Source organism: Sceloporus undulatus, chromosome 6 (assembly GCF_019175285.1).
Source record: "Sceloporus undulatus isolate JIND9_A2432 ecotype Alabama chromosome 6, SceUnd_v1.1, whole genome shotgun sequence".
Taxonomy (NCBI): Eukaryota; Metazoa; Chordata; class Lepidosauria; order Squamata; family Phrynosomatidae; genus Sceloporus; species Sceloporus undulatus.
This window is the reverse complement of record NC_056527.1, coordinates 69,846,605-69,861,286: the sequence shown is the minus strand read 5'-3', so window position 1 is coordinate 69,861,286 and position 14,682 is coordinate 69,846,605. Positions and strand designations below refer to the sequence as shown.

The 14,682-nt window shown below is 42.6% G+C and overlaps 1 protein-coding gene and 2 non-coding genes across 5 annotated transcripts in view; 1 reads left to right on the top strand and 2 right to left on the bottom strand.

Annotated features, from left to right (window-relative positions):
• The window catches only part of PIGA (phosphatidylinositol glycan anchor biosynthesis class A), a 579,723-nt gene that overhangs the window by 70,102 nt on the left and 494,939 nt on the right, over nucleotides 1-14,682 (bottom strand). The gene's annotated exons all lie outside the window — the stretch shown is intronic.
• TRNAG-GCC lies at nucleotides 10,601-10,671 on the top strand. The gene has a single exon. It is a non-coding gene; the product is annotated as a tRNA-Gly (tRNA).
• TRNAA-CGC lies at nucleotides 10,942-11,013 on the bottom strand. Its single transcript has one exon. It is a non-coding gene; the product is annotated as a tRNA-Ala (tRNA).

The window sequence follows — 14,682 nt, the reverse complement described above, 5'->3', positions numbered from 1 at the left end:
CAGGCAATGCCTAGGCAAGAGTAGTGGTTGGAGGGGGGGGTCTTTGGTCATGGCATCTCATATCACCATCACCCCAGACCAGCCTTGCCTTAATGATAATAATAATAATTAGTTTATTTGTATTTTCCCACCTCTCCCCAGATGGATCGAGGCGGGATTACAATCAGTTAAAACACATACATCAATATAAAATACATTTAAAATACATCAATCAAATAATGCAGTTAATATAACACTGAGTCCGCTGTTGAGTGGTAATGCAATAATTTGTCCAGTGGTGTAATGGTATTACAAAAGATCAAGTGGATAAGCTTGCGGAAGGGATCTGCTCATAAGTTCCTTCTTGAACTAATCCAAGGAGGTAATAAGACAGATCTCTTCTGGGAGATCGTTCCATAATTTTGGAGCGACCCACTGTAAAAGCTCTCTGAGAAGTCAATCTAAGCTTAGTTGGGACATATTCTAACACATTCTTCCCAGTTATTCTAAGAGTGCGGAGTGGATTGTGTAGGGAGAGGCGTTCCTGCAAGTAACTCTGGCCCAACCATGTAGGGCTTTAAAGGTGATAACCAACATCTTGTGTTGTGCCGGAAGCGGATCGGCAGCCAGTGAAGAGATTTTTAGAACAGGTGTTATGTGGTCAAACGTGGTGAACCGGTGACCAATCTTGCAGCCGCATTTTGAACCAATTGAAGCTTCCGAACTGGTTCAAGAGTAGCCCCTTGTAGAGCACATTACAGAAATCAAGACGAGAGGTTACCAGCACAAGTACACTGCTTCCAGGTCCCTTTTGTCCAGGTAGGGACGCAGTTGGCGTATCAACCGAAGTTGGCACCAAACACTCCTGGTTGTCGCATCCACTTGAGATGATAATTGTAGCAACAAATTCAGGAGTACTCTCAAACTGCGAATTTTTGTCCTTAGGGGGAATTTGTGAACCCCGTCCAGGACTGGTTGGAACAAACTCCGTCCCTGGACTAGGGGTACCTATCAGTTTTCTCTGGATCAACTTGTTTGTTATCCCTCATCCAGCCCATATTGACTCAAGGCAGTTAGGCAGAGGAGAGAGGCCATTTTTAGTCACTGCAACAGTTGGACCATAGAGAAATAGATTTGGGTTTCATCAGTGTACTGATAACACCGCACCCCATGTCTCTGGTTGATCTCTCCCAGCAGCTTCATGTAAATGTTAAAGAGCATGGGGATAGAATGGCACCCTGAGGAATGCCAATGTCAGCCTCTCTTTTGAAGAGCAGCTGTTCCTCAGCATCTCCATCTGGAATCTGCTGAGAGGTAGGAATGGAGCCACTGGAGTACAGTGCCCCCAATTCCCAACTCTCTCAGGTGTTCCAGAAGGATACCATGGTCAATGGTATCGAAGCGCTGAGATGCCCAAGAACACAAACAAGGTCAACTTCCCCTCTCGATACCTAGATGGATCATCGACTAAAGCGACCATGGCCGTCTCACTCTGTATCCCACCCTGAAGCCAGTTTGAAATGGGCCTAGATAATCGGCCTTCTCAAGACAACTGGAGTTGGAAGGCACTGCCTCTCGATCACCTTGCCAAAAAGGTAATAAGGAGACGATCTGTAATTATTTCTTACCAGGGAGGGTTTTTTTCAAAAGCGGTTTGATCACTGCTTGTTTTAGTTGGTCTGGAAATTTACCCTCCTTAAAGGATGCATTAACTATAGATAGTAGTAGTGTCTTCATGCATCACCCTCTTGGGCAGTCAAGGATGACGGGCAGGGATCGAGAGGGCACATCCTCCTTACACTTCCAAGAAGCTTGTCCACTTCATCAGTATTCACAAACTCAAAATGATCCAGTTTAACATAGTCCACGGAGTCACTGGACACCTCTCTTACAGTTATGGTGGGGAGTCTACTACAGACCCCCAGTCAGACGGAGGAATTGGATGATGCCTTTCTAGAACAGATGACCACCACTCAGAAAGGAGAGATGTAGTAGTGATGGGTGACTTCAACTACCGATAATTTGTTGGAAGTCAACTCAGCAAAACCTCAAGGTCTAGTAAATTCCTCACATTGCCTGGAGACAATTTCATGGTCCAAAAGGTGGAAGAGGCAACACGGATACTATTTTAGATCTGATCCTAACCAACAAGGATGACTTGGTTAATGAAGTGCAAGTGGTGGGATCCTTAGGTGGAAGTGACCATGTTCTCCTAGAGTTTGTTATACAGTGGAGAAGGAGAAGCCAGGCATAGTCAGACACGCATTCTAGACTTCAGGAGAGCAGATTTCAGTAAACTTAGAGAAATACTGGGGCGATCCCATGGTCAGGATACTAAAAGAGAAGGGAGTTCAAGATGGATGGGAGTTTCTCAAAAGGGAGATACTGAAGGCACAAATTATAAAACAGTTCCAGTGAGAAAGAAAAAATGGGAGGTCGCAAGAACCCAGGATGGATGACAAAGGAACTTTCAGCTCAGCTCATAAATTTTAAACGGAACATGTATAAGAAATGGAAAAATGGGGAAATCACCAAAGACGAATCAAACAAATAGCTAGCAAAGGGCTTTTTGATAGTCCGCAGCAAAAGGAAGAAGAAGAAACGGTAGGGGCCACTGCGTGGAGAAGATGGCAAAATGCTAACAGAAGAAAGAGAAAAGGCAGAATTACTCAACCTTTCTTGCCTCAGTCTTCTCAGAAAAGGCAAAGGGTGCTCAACCTGAGGATAATGGAGCAGAGGGAAGAATAGGGGAAATTCAGCACAAAATAAGTAAAGAGATAGTACAGGAATACCTATTTAACCTAAATGAATTTAAGTCTCCAGGACCAGATGAGCTACATCCAAGGGTATTAAAAGAACTGGCCAATGTAATATCGGAGCCATTGGCAATAATCTTTGAAAACCTGGAGAACAGGAAAAGTCCCAGCAGACTGGAGGAGGGCAAAGTTGTCCCCATCTTCAAAAAGGGGAAAAAAGAGGATCCCAACAATATTTCCAGTTAGTCTGACATCAGTACGAGGAAAGATTCTGGAGCAGATCATTAAACAGAGAGTCTATAACATCTAGAAGGCAATGCCATAATCACAAAAAGTCAACATGGGTTTCAGAGAAACAGTCATGCAGACAAACCTAATCTCTTTCTTTGATAAAATTACCAGCTTGGTAGATGAAGGGAATGCTGTGGATATAGTATATCTTGATTTCAGTAAGGCCTTTGACAGGGTTCCCCATGACATTCTCACAAACAAGCTTGTAAAATGTGGGCTGGACAAGGCAACTGTTAAGTGGATTTGTAATTGGTTGACCGGCCGAACCCAAGGGTGCTCAGCAATGGCACCTTTCATCCTGGGAGAGAAGTAACCGTGGAGTCCCACAGGGCTCTGTCCTTGGCCCAGTACTGTTCAACATCTTTATCAATGACTTGGAGGAAAAAATGGGGGCATACTTATCAAATTTGCGCAGATGACACTAAAGTAGGAGGAATAGCTAATACTCCAGAGGACAGGATCAAAATTCAAAGACCTGAATAGACTAGAAAGCTGGGCCAGCCGAAACAGAATGGAACTTCAACAGGGAGAAATGTAAGGTACTGCACTTAGGGCGAAAAAATGAAATGCACAGATATAGGATGGGAGACACCTGGCTTAAGGAGACAACATGTGAAAGGGATCTAGGAGTCAAGTAGACCACAAGTTGAACATGAGTCAACAGTGTGATGCGGCAGCTAACAAGGCCAATGCGATTTTAGGCTGCACCAATAGAAGTATCGTATCTAGATCCAGGGAAGTAATAGTGCCACTATATTCTGCTCTGGTCAGGCCCCACCTGGAATATTGTGTCCAAGTTCTGGGCGCCACAATTCAAAAGGACATTGAGAAACTGGAGCGTGTCCAAAGGAGGGCGACTAAAGGTGAAAGGTCTGGAAACCTTGCCCTATGAAACGACTCAGGGAGCTGGGGATGTTTAGAGCTGAGAAAAGAAGGTTAAAGGTGTTGATAGCCCGTTTAATATTTGAAGGGATGTCATATTGGGAGGGACAAGCTGTTTTTCTGCTGCTCTCCAGACTAGGACCGGAGCAATGGATGCAAGCGCAGGAAAGAGAGATTCCACCTCACAACATTAGGAGGCTTTTCCTGACAGTAGGCTGTTCGACAGTGAAACACACTTCCTCGGAGAGTAGTGAGTCTCCTCCTTGGAGGTCTTCAACAGAGGCTGGATGGCCATCTGTCGACGATGCTTGATCTGGATTTCCTGCATGGCAGGGGTTGGACTGGATGGCCCTTGCGGTCTCTCCAACTCTATGATTTATGATTCTACAGTTTTGTTTTAATGCTTGCATCTAGATCAACTCTATCTGAGAGATTTTTCTGTGAAAAAGTCTTGAATGCATCATAGCAGCTTTAGTTGGTTCCAAAAGTAGGTTCAGGGCGGGAGGCAGTGTAGTTAGCTCTTTACACCACCCTGACAGGCTTACCCCCCCACTATGTGTTGCTGCCACCGGTTGCCCACAGGGCAACAGCAGGATTTCCTCTGGTCTTGGTGGCCATTCAAGGGTGGTGGTGGGGGGGGAGGGGGTTCCAGTGGCAGCTCCATTGCAGGGGCCAACCAGGCCAGCTACATTGGAGCAAGCAGCCAGACATGACATGGAAGCAGCCATCCACATTCCCTCCAACACCCAAGAGCTGGCTATCTGGACAACATGCTGAATGCCACTAGGATGCACCCAAACCTGTTTGCATGATGGTGGCAGGATCCCAGGTGAGGATCAGTACCTCCATCTGTGTAGACCCCCTTCATACTGCTGGTCTCTGAGTCGCCATGGATTTCCACTACACACTGCAGCACCAGGGCCCTAGCAGCAGGCTGTATTTGATTTTAAGGAACAACAGCCCTCTGATTGGAAACCTTAACTATCAGACAGCAAAAACAATGAAATGAATAAGCTCTTACTAGTAGTGGACAACCAGAGCTTGGACAGTCCTTCATAGAGTAAAATCATGGCAAATCATATATACATTGCAAAGTGGCACTGATTTGCACTTTGTACTTGTTTGAAGGCACACAACTCATACACAGTGGATCATTGAAAAACATAATACTGCTGTTGGAATGGTTATTTAATACCAAAGGCAAAGAATGGAAACCTTTGTGAGAGCAGACAGCATAGATACAACAAAATCTACCAAAAAAATAAATAAAAAGTTTTATTTGACCAACCCAAATGCATCATGCAAGCTTTGAAACTTCATCGGACCTCTTCATCAAGCAAATATCTTAAAATAATTTTTTTTGTTGTGTGCTATCAGTCGATTCCAACTAATAACCCGAGGAGGATTTCTTGGTAGAATTTGTCTTCCTCTGAAGAACGTGTGACTGCCCAAGGTCACCCCACTTATCCCTCACCTGGGGACCCCTGCCAGTATCCTAGTTCAACACTCAAACTCGAAAAATAAAATATTAAAGAAAAGGAAAGGTTTCCCTTTAACATGCAGTTAGTCATAAGCAACTGTAGGGATGGAGCTCATCTCGATTACTAAGTCATGGTCTGAAGATGACTCCGATGGTCATGTGGCCAACACGACTGCACAGAATGTTATAACCTTCCCCCTGAGAAGTGGTAGCTGTTTATTTGCATTGCATGCTTTTGAACTGTTATGTTGACAGAAGCTGGGACTATGACAGGAAGCATTCCATCATGCTGTGCTTGGAATCAAACTGCTAACCTTCCGATCTTATGATGACAAAATTGGCATCTTCTTAATCACTAATGCTATGTGTCCTACATGATACCCAGTATGAAAAACGACAACAGTGCGTGTTGAACAGAAGTACTGGAAGAGAGTAAATGAAGTTTAATCCAAGAGAGATGCTCCCGGTCCATGAAGTGTAAATAAGGAAATAACAAACCTGTGCTGCATGGGTTACCTACCCTTGAAGACAAGGTTTGTAGTTTGAGTGACTCCTGGAATCAGCCTTGAACCTGAATGCACAGTTTTTGTAGTGGCTGACAGTGCATTTGGACTATTAAAACTAATGTGCCAACTGAGTCGGTCATGGGTACATGTTTCTTGTTAGGATATTTTAATATGCTTTAACTGGGGCAGACTTGAACACTGTTCAACATTTCAGCTAATCTAAAAGGCTACAGCAGCCGATTGTTAACAGAGTGGTACAAGAGCACATGGCGCCTCGGTTGGCAACAAACAACCAATTCCACCCCCACAACCCCCCTTCCCCATTATGATTGAGAGTGAAAAACTTTTGAAGTGTTTAGACACTGGATTCTAGATTTTACAATAAATCCAATATTTCTTTCTTGAAGGAAACGTTTTTCTAAAGTGAAAGTGAATGGGTTATTTCAAACATGTACAAGCTCCTCTTTTGTTCAAAGCTTTCATGCTGCATAACCTGAAAACCCTTGGTCAAAGAGGAAAGCCTGTTTGAAGAAGGACATATGCCAGGAATCTGGCAGATCCTGCCATAAAAATGGTTGCTAATTGCTGTTCTTTTTTATTGGAGAAAAGATTGATTGTGTTTATACTGCTGAATGTAAATTGCAACCCGAAGGCAGTTTATTATTGTTATAAACCTGTAAGAGGGATTTGGTGGTGAAGCCAATGGGATTTGTAGTGTTTGTGCAAAGAAAAATAATTGGCTGGCCAGGTAATGAGCAGATATTTGGGGGAGGGGGGGCAAGAGAGATGGTGGTAATGATATTCACCAAGGCCAGTTCATGAGAACAGCTTGAAAGGGGCTGTGTGTGAGAGGGGCGGGATGTGACATCACTGAATGAAAAAAATGTTTGGGTTTGAGTGAATGGGAGTAAAGTGCAGAACCCCTCATTCATTTATTCATTCGGGTTCTGTCATGATGATATAAAGAGTTTTAGATTAAGTCATCAAGTTAGTAATTAGTTACATGCACATTGATGATAGGTACATACAACCTTCACCTTGTGTTGACGTGTTGGAATGTTTGAAGGCAGACAGTTAAAGCTGCTGACATATTTAGTAGTGAATAATTATTATTATATATTTGCCCACAATATATATATATATATCTATATATAAATAAGATCTACAGTGTCTAGCAATATATATATGGATTAAAAAAAGAATGTACTGTAGGGCCAAATGAATAAGCATTGTGGGAAATGCCCATCGGTGGCCTGATTTGTAAGCGAATGTGTCACGTAAGCAAAACATAGGCTAACAGACAAAGAATCTTTCACACCCGGAGAAGATTTACACTGAGAGAGGTTCCACAGAAACATAATCAAAACGCATCAATAGCTTTCCCAAACAGAGGATGTCCGGAGACCAAAGATTGCTCACATTGGGTTGCTTTGATGTAGGGACCAAGCCTCCGCTGAGAGGGGGGGGGTGATTTGGGGAGGACATCTGAGAGGGAAGGAAAAAGGATGGGGGGCACAGGTCATTTTAAATTAAGGCTTCCCTTTGTGTGCCTCAGATTCTCAAAGACGTGACCAGGAATGTTTCTACCTTATCTTTTTCAATAAACTTTCTGATTTACCTGAAGTTTGTCGTGGATTTGGTCAGAACAATCCCAAGTCTCACATAAGCCCACAAACCTAAGGTGTGTGCACTGCTACCTGTACTTGCATCTAGGATTAGTCTTCTACACAAGTCATAATGTTACTTCTTGGTTCGGTTCCGAAATAAAATTCTGCTGTTAAACACAGTGTTTAACAGCAGAATTTTATTTCTGGAACCAAAGAAACCATAAGACAGGTTTAATGAATCGAAGGCAATGGCAGTTATGACACTGTTTGGAAGCTATCAACGCGAAGGTGGCAAGTAGTCACTTAAAATCTACTTAGGTGACACCATACATCTTATCTTTTCCTCTAGTTTGGGAGGAGATGAAAAAATAATTATTCTAAATTCAGGATGCATTTCTAAATCTTCATAGGACAATTTTCAGTGTAGTGTTAGACCGTAAAGAAAATAATGATATATGCAGAAATGGCTCAAGAATGTTAGTCTCAATTAAAAAGTTGTTATTACGGTAATGCAATATACAACCTTGTCTATTTTTTAAGACTCCCTTCAGGGGGGAAAGTATTGTGTGGTGTTGTGATCTGTACTTGAGTCAACTTTGACTAAAATTAATCCAAAGCAGAGAAAGTAGTACAAAATCAAAACCACATCTAGAAAACACTATTTATACGCTGTTCATAACTTGAATTAGTTCTTTTACATTTGCTAGAAATAAGTATGCCATCCAGGAAAAATTACAACATGCATAATAAAAATGCTCTCATAGAGAACATTTTGGATACAAGAACTAAACCTCAAAAATATAGAAACACTTGTGAGGAGCCATAATTTAAAAGATTAGCCATATATAACATTATATAGACTCACCAGGGATGTAGCCCCTCACCAATTGAAGGGCGCACGTGCCCATTGCACACAAGCCCCATTGTTTCCAATGGGGCTCGAGATAGGTGGAATTCGCCTTACGCGGCGGCATCCGGAACGGATCCCCGCATAAGGCGAGGACGCACTGTAGTGTCATAGTATCTTAACTTCTCCTTTTTCCAAGTCTAAATCTGCTCTTCATATGTTTTTCTGTGTACAAGTGGAACAAGTAGGATAATAAAACGCAGCTTTGCCTGACCTCCAGTGTTGCCAACAACCCGAAGATATTCCCGGCATGTTTTACAAAATCCCGGAATCCCTCCCCAATATTACCCAGATATTCAGTCAAATTCCCAGAAAGTTCTCGTATGTAATATAGTGGATCTTTGCAAATAAACGTAACCTTAATTAAATAAAAAAATAATTGAACTTATTTCAACTCTCAAATTACCATTGAACCACCAAAGATCTTTCAGTCCTTTTATACTTTAAAGATATTCCTTTTGGCATGAAGGGGTCCAGGAAGCTTTGTGCCAAATAGAAACGTGGTAGGCTGCAACCACACTGCAGAAATAATCCAATTTGACACCCCTTTAACTGCCCTGGCTCAGTGCTATGGAATCCGGGAATTGTAGTTTGTGAGAAAGAGCTCTGGTGCCACAATAAACTACAATTCCACGCATCTGAGGAAGCATAAGTCCAGGAAAGCCATGCTGCCAACTTTCTTTCAGTGAGTCTCAAAGGTGCTACAAGATCTCTATCATCATCACGTTATTATTACATTATTAAATCCAAATGCAGCTGAAGAAGTGGACTTAAATTGGCAACACTTGATATAGTGTAGACTCTTTCTCTGGGGCTGTGATCTGGACCGGAGGCAATTCCCTTGTCAAACCAGGGAATCCTGGGAATTGTAGTTTGTTGTGACATGATGTGTGGTGTGTGTATGTGTGTGTGTGTTGTGGTGTGTACCTTGAAGTCTGAAGAATAGCCAGACAATCCGACAGAGAGAGGGTAAGGCAGGCAGGCAATTGGGAAGCCAGCCACAGGCACAGCAACCAAGCCAAGCCAAGCTTCCTTCACTCCTCCTCGCAGCAACAGGCGCACCCAGAGCCACAACACAAGCGAGCCAAGCAGCAGCAGCAGCACTGCTCCCTGCCTCTGCCCTGGCTGAGTTTTCCTGAGGGAGGGGGTGGCCGCTGAGCTTTTCTTTGGGGGGGGATGACATCTCTGATTGGCTGAAAACTGTTAGTGTGACTCCAATGATTGTTTGCTCTGTAGCCCGCTCTCAAAGTCAGGGCCACTGTTGGAATTGGCAACAGTGCAGTGACTTCCTGCCAATTGTGAAGCTTACTACAATTTGCTACTCACTACAATTGGGGTTCATCATTGTAAAGCAGGCTCTAGACCACAAATTTTATGCACAATAAATAACTCAGACAATAGGTCTGGATGCAGATAGTTTAAAGTCAAGGCGAAATGTCATCCAGGACTAGGGTTGCCATAACCCGGCTGCAACCAGGTTTTTTCCAAGTTTTGACAGCACCTGCCACCACGTCACAGGTGCGGCCAAAAACCGGGAAAAACCCGGTTCAGCAGGGTTGCTGCTCCGCAACCCGCAGGGCCTCGCTGGCCTCCTTCCTCCACTGCGCATGGCCGCGCAGAGGAAGAGAAGGGCAACAAGGCCTGGGGTGGAGGAGGCAAAGGGGAGGCAGCCTCCTGCGCGCACCGCGCCAACCTCCCTCCCCGCCTCCCTGCAGCCTCCCCCCCTCCTGGCCTCCGGAGCCAAGCAGGAGGGAGGAGGGAGGCCCCGGGATTGCCAGCGCCCCCGCACCTTCATTCCGGGCCTCTGTGGAGGCCAAGAAGGAGGACAGGCCCCGGCGATCGCCGGCGGCCCCGCGCCTTCCTTCCTGGCCTCTGAGGAGACCGAGGCATCCGGATAGGCCGGGAAGGAGGGTGCTGGGCCGCCAGTGATTTAATTCTGAAATGTAGGACACTTTTTTTAGTGTCCTACTTTTCAGAATTTTGTCCTACATTTCCCCCAGTTTGGAGGTCCTCATTTATGGCAACCCTATCCATGACTGACTAAATTACGTTTGGTTTTAGCAGCATATGTGAGGAATGTAGTCTGGCTTCAACTGAATTCTTCACTCATTACCAGATAATTTTGCCTTTGTGGGCAAGTATCCACTCAATGTATTACAAAAACTTTTTTGGGGAGGCAGTTTCATATGTCTGCATTGGTGGTTCAGTGGTAGAATTCTCGCCTGCCACGCGGGAGGCCCGGGTTCGATTCCCGGCCAATGCAACAGATTTTTTCCCATTATATTTTGGCCTAGTGGCGGGAAACACTGTAATTAACATTAATGTATGTGTTTTAATTAAATTTATATTCTAAAAATAATGTTGCCTAAAATGATGATAAACCAAAACATAAGAGTTTGTCTAAAAATGTGCTTTGAACAATTTTGAAAATCCAGAAATCCAGCAACCATGCAGACAAAATTGTAAGTGCTTCCTACATACTATTAGCACAACACAACCAAAAATCTGAAAAGACGGTCTTGGAAAAATGCTCTGGAGATGCCGGGGATTGAACCCGGGACCTCACACATGCGAAGCGCGCGCTCTACCACTGAGCTACATCCCCCAGCTGTCTGTGGTTGCTCAGTAAAGTACATGCATTCTGCACAAATGCATGCTTAGGAAAAAACATTAATTCTGATAATTATGTACCCTTTTCAAATAAAAAAGGAAGAAAACAAGTACGACCGAGCCACATAAGCCATAATAATTTCAAGTGACACACAGACAAAGGAAATACCAAAAGAAATCACTCACTCAATATGCCTTAAAGGTCACGCTGCATTTCACAAAGCCCCTCCTCCTATTCTTGCCTAAAAAGCTGGCAGGCTTCCAGAAGATCACTGTTCGTTTTCTTTGCGTTGACCTGAAACTCAAAAGTATCTTCTATTTCAATGCCTCTTCAGAGAAAGTTATTAATTTCTGTCAACTTTATGCTTTAGAAGGCAAAACAAAAATCACTATCAAGTTTTAAAGCTGCATCCTGCTTCATCCCCAAGAAAGCTGGTTTCCAGTGTACAAAGTAATAGCCTTTAGTTGTTCCTACCATGTAAATGTTTGCAATTGACTTCATACATCTAATCTATCAAATAAGCAAGTATGAAATTAATACATAAACTATGCTATCCAATTGTAAGACAGTGGGGAAAAATGATACAAACCTTAAATAGGAAAAATAAAAAACTATTATGTGTAAAGAGTTAAAATGTATCAAATACCTCAATTATTAGAACACTGCAGCAAAATTATGCTGTTTTGAGTTTTTAGTACAGTATACCTTTTATCTTGCACAAGATGCATTTTGTATACACATTTTCAGCCACAAAAGCAACCTCCCTCCACAACGTAATTTGTCACTATTTACTAAAAGAAATTCCACTTTTAATTTGATCTCAAGTCATTTCTACATAGGTCATCTTGTGATTCCAATTTTAATTCATTATATTAAAAATACAGCTGATGATGGAGATGTTCCTATTCCTTTGCTACCACTTGCAGTATGGTATCAGTTTAAAGGGGGAAATAATCTTGCTGCAAAAGGGTGCTTTTTCCCCTTAATGCAGGCAAAACTAAAAACAGGGGGCATGTTTTTAAAATATTCAAAAGACATGCTATTAATAATTAGAGGTAATTACTGCATGTAAAGAGTCAGGGGAAAACAGCTGCTCCTTTGGTGGTTTTATAGAACATAATAATGGTTTTAAGGAACAGCATTTTTGGGTGCGGGAGAAACTTTCATCCCAGAATACTGTAATTTTGTTAACATGGAGATATTAAAGCTTGGTATACTACCCAACATAGTCAGATGTCAATTGGGGTTTTATCCCTTTAGTTTAGAGTGCAGGTCTCTACACAGTACTTAAACTCATTCTCTGCTTCCAAGTTGTTATGATTAAAATGACTCTAATAAACAGAGGGAGAAAAAAACCTGCAGAAATATAAAGTTTTATCTCTTACTCTGAGAACTATTGATTTCCAGAAATAATCTTTGGCGACACACTTTTTAAAAAAATCCTTAAAGGTTGATTTTCAAAGTGCTGTAAGTATACAGAGTACCAAAGTAGACCTTTCTTATACGCTGGGGTTTGGTTCCAAGATCCCCCGTGAATAACAAAATCCATTGATGCTCAAATCCAGTTAAATATGACATAGCAAAATAGTGTCCCTTATAAATAATGGAAAATCAAGTTTTGATATTTGAAATTTATACTTTTTTTGAACATTTTCAAACTGTGGATGCTTGAATCTGTGTATAAAACATCCGTGTATAAGAAGGGCTGACTGTATTTTATATGTCTCCAGTTTTATTTAATTCATGATACAGGCCGAGGTCCCTTACCTGAAATGCATAGGGCTGAAGTGTTTTGGAATTTGGAATATCTGTATTTGATATCTGTACATACTGAGATATCTTTAAAATAGGACTCAAGTCTAAACACAGAATTCATTTATGTTTCATATATACCGTGTATATAGCCTGACAGTAATTTCATACAATATTTTAAATAATTTTGTGTGTGAAACAATGCTTATGCACATTGAACCATCAGAAAACAAAGCTCTCACTGGCTTAGCTACCCATGAGAAAAGTTTTAGTTTTTGGAATATTTCTGATTTCAGATTTCCAGATACCGGAGACTCAACCTGTATACTTAATTTATTCTCTATGAAATTTAATAAGCATTGTCATTGTGTGCGTTCAAATTGTTTCTGACTTACGGCAACCCTATCTTGAGGTTTTCTCAGATTTCTTCAGAGGGGGTTTGCCATAATCTTCCTCGGAGCCTGAATGTGTGTTACTTGCAGCCCAAGGTCACCCAATGGGATTCCAAGTGAGGATTTGAACACTAGTCTGCAGAGTCATAGTCCAACACTCTGACCACAAAGTAGAGTGGCTGAAGCAGGCAACACTACACCACACTGGCTCACTCATAAACACACAAACATATATGTCCACATACAGTTTTTGCATTTCCTAAGTCTATATCTTGCTTATATTTATTACTGCATATGCCATTTTACTATGCCACTTAAGATGTGAACATCTATGGATTTTGGTGTATATCAGGGGTAGGCAACCCTTTTGAGCTGGGGGCCGGGTTGCTGTCCCTCAGACAACTGGGGGGCCGAAGCCAAAAAATAAATAAATAAATTTTAAAAATTAAATAAATAAATAAACCGGGACAAATGTAGGACAAAATTTTCAAATGGAGGGCACTTTTTAAATAAAAAATGGAGGACACAGGAAAAAATTTGCTGATTTTTTAAAAAAGGTTAAGATAAATGCATGTTTCTGAGGCTTCTATAGACAATTGCCCCACCATGCCCCTTGCGCGAGACGCCAAAGGCCCCGGCGGCAATCAGCGGCAGGACCGGGCTAGGCCCGGTCCCAAGGCCTCGCTGGGCCGCATCCGGCCCGCGGGCTGCAGGTTGCCTACCCCTGGTGTATATGCTTTGGTATACCAGCAGATACCTAGGGCCTACTTGTACAACTACACAGTGTTAGAACATATAGATTTATTAAATTTTGGAAGGTGTGTGGACTTCACTCTGACCTCAAACTGACGTCCTAGGGGCACCACCATTTCTCCAAAACAAGGAGGTCAGGTAGACAGCTTGCAAAGGGGGGGATAGGAGCCCTAGAAGATAATAAATAGAAAATCCCCACAGGAAGTTTGGAAATGGCTAAAGGAAAAAGCCATCACCTCCAAAACCAACACAATGCTGTTTTCAGCCTCACACTTGATGGACCAGTGATCAATGACCCACTGTCATTGATCTGTTTGCCTTCCCCGATTGTGTCAAGACCCAAGTGCATTGACTAGGCTCGTCTTAACGAAGCCCAGGTCCTTACATCCTTTGTCTCGGCTTGGACCAAACCATTAAGCTCATCGCCAGAGACTAGATTTTGCCTATAAATATTAGTAGACTTGTCCACCTAGTGTGCTACTTTCAGAATACAGCTTGGTTCACACCAGACTGGACTCTGATTTCGGGGGCCATGTCTCTTCCGTCATCCACATCTGCACTGGATTCTCGGAGAAGCCTTCAGAAGTATCTCCCATAGTTTTGCCTCTCTCACCCTCTCCCTAATTTCCCTCCTTTGCTTTCATTGAACATTGATTGTGTGTGTGTGTGTGTGTGTCCCTTGCTGTGTGTTTGTTTCCCTTTTTAATAAATATTTAGACTTTAATTGGAGCAGTCTGTCTTCACGTCATATCTTAAGTGATCGTTC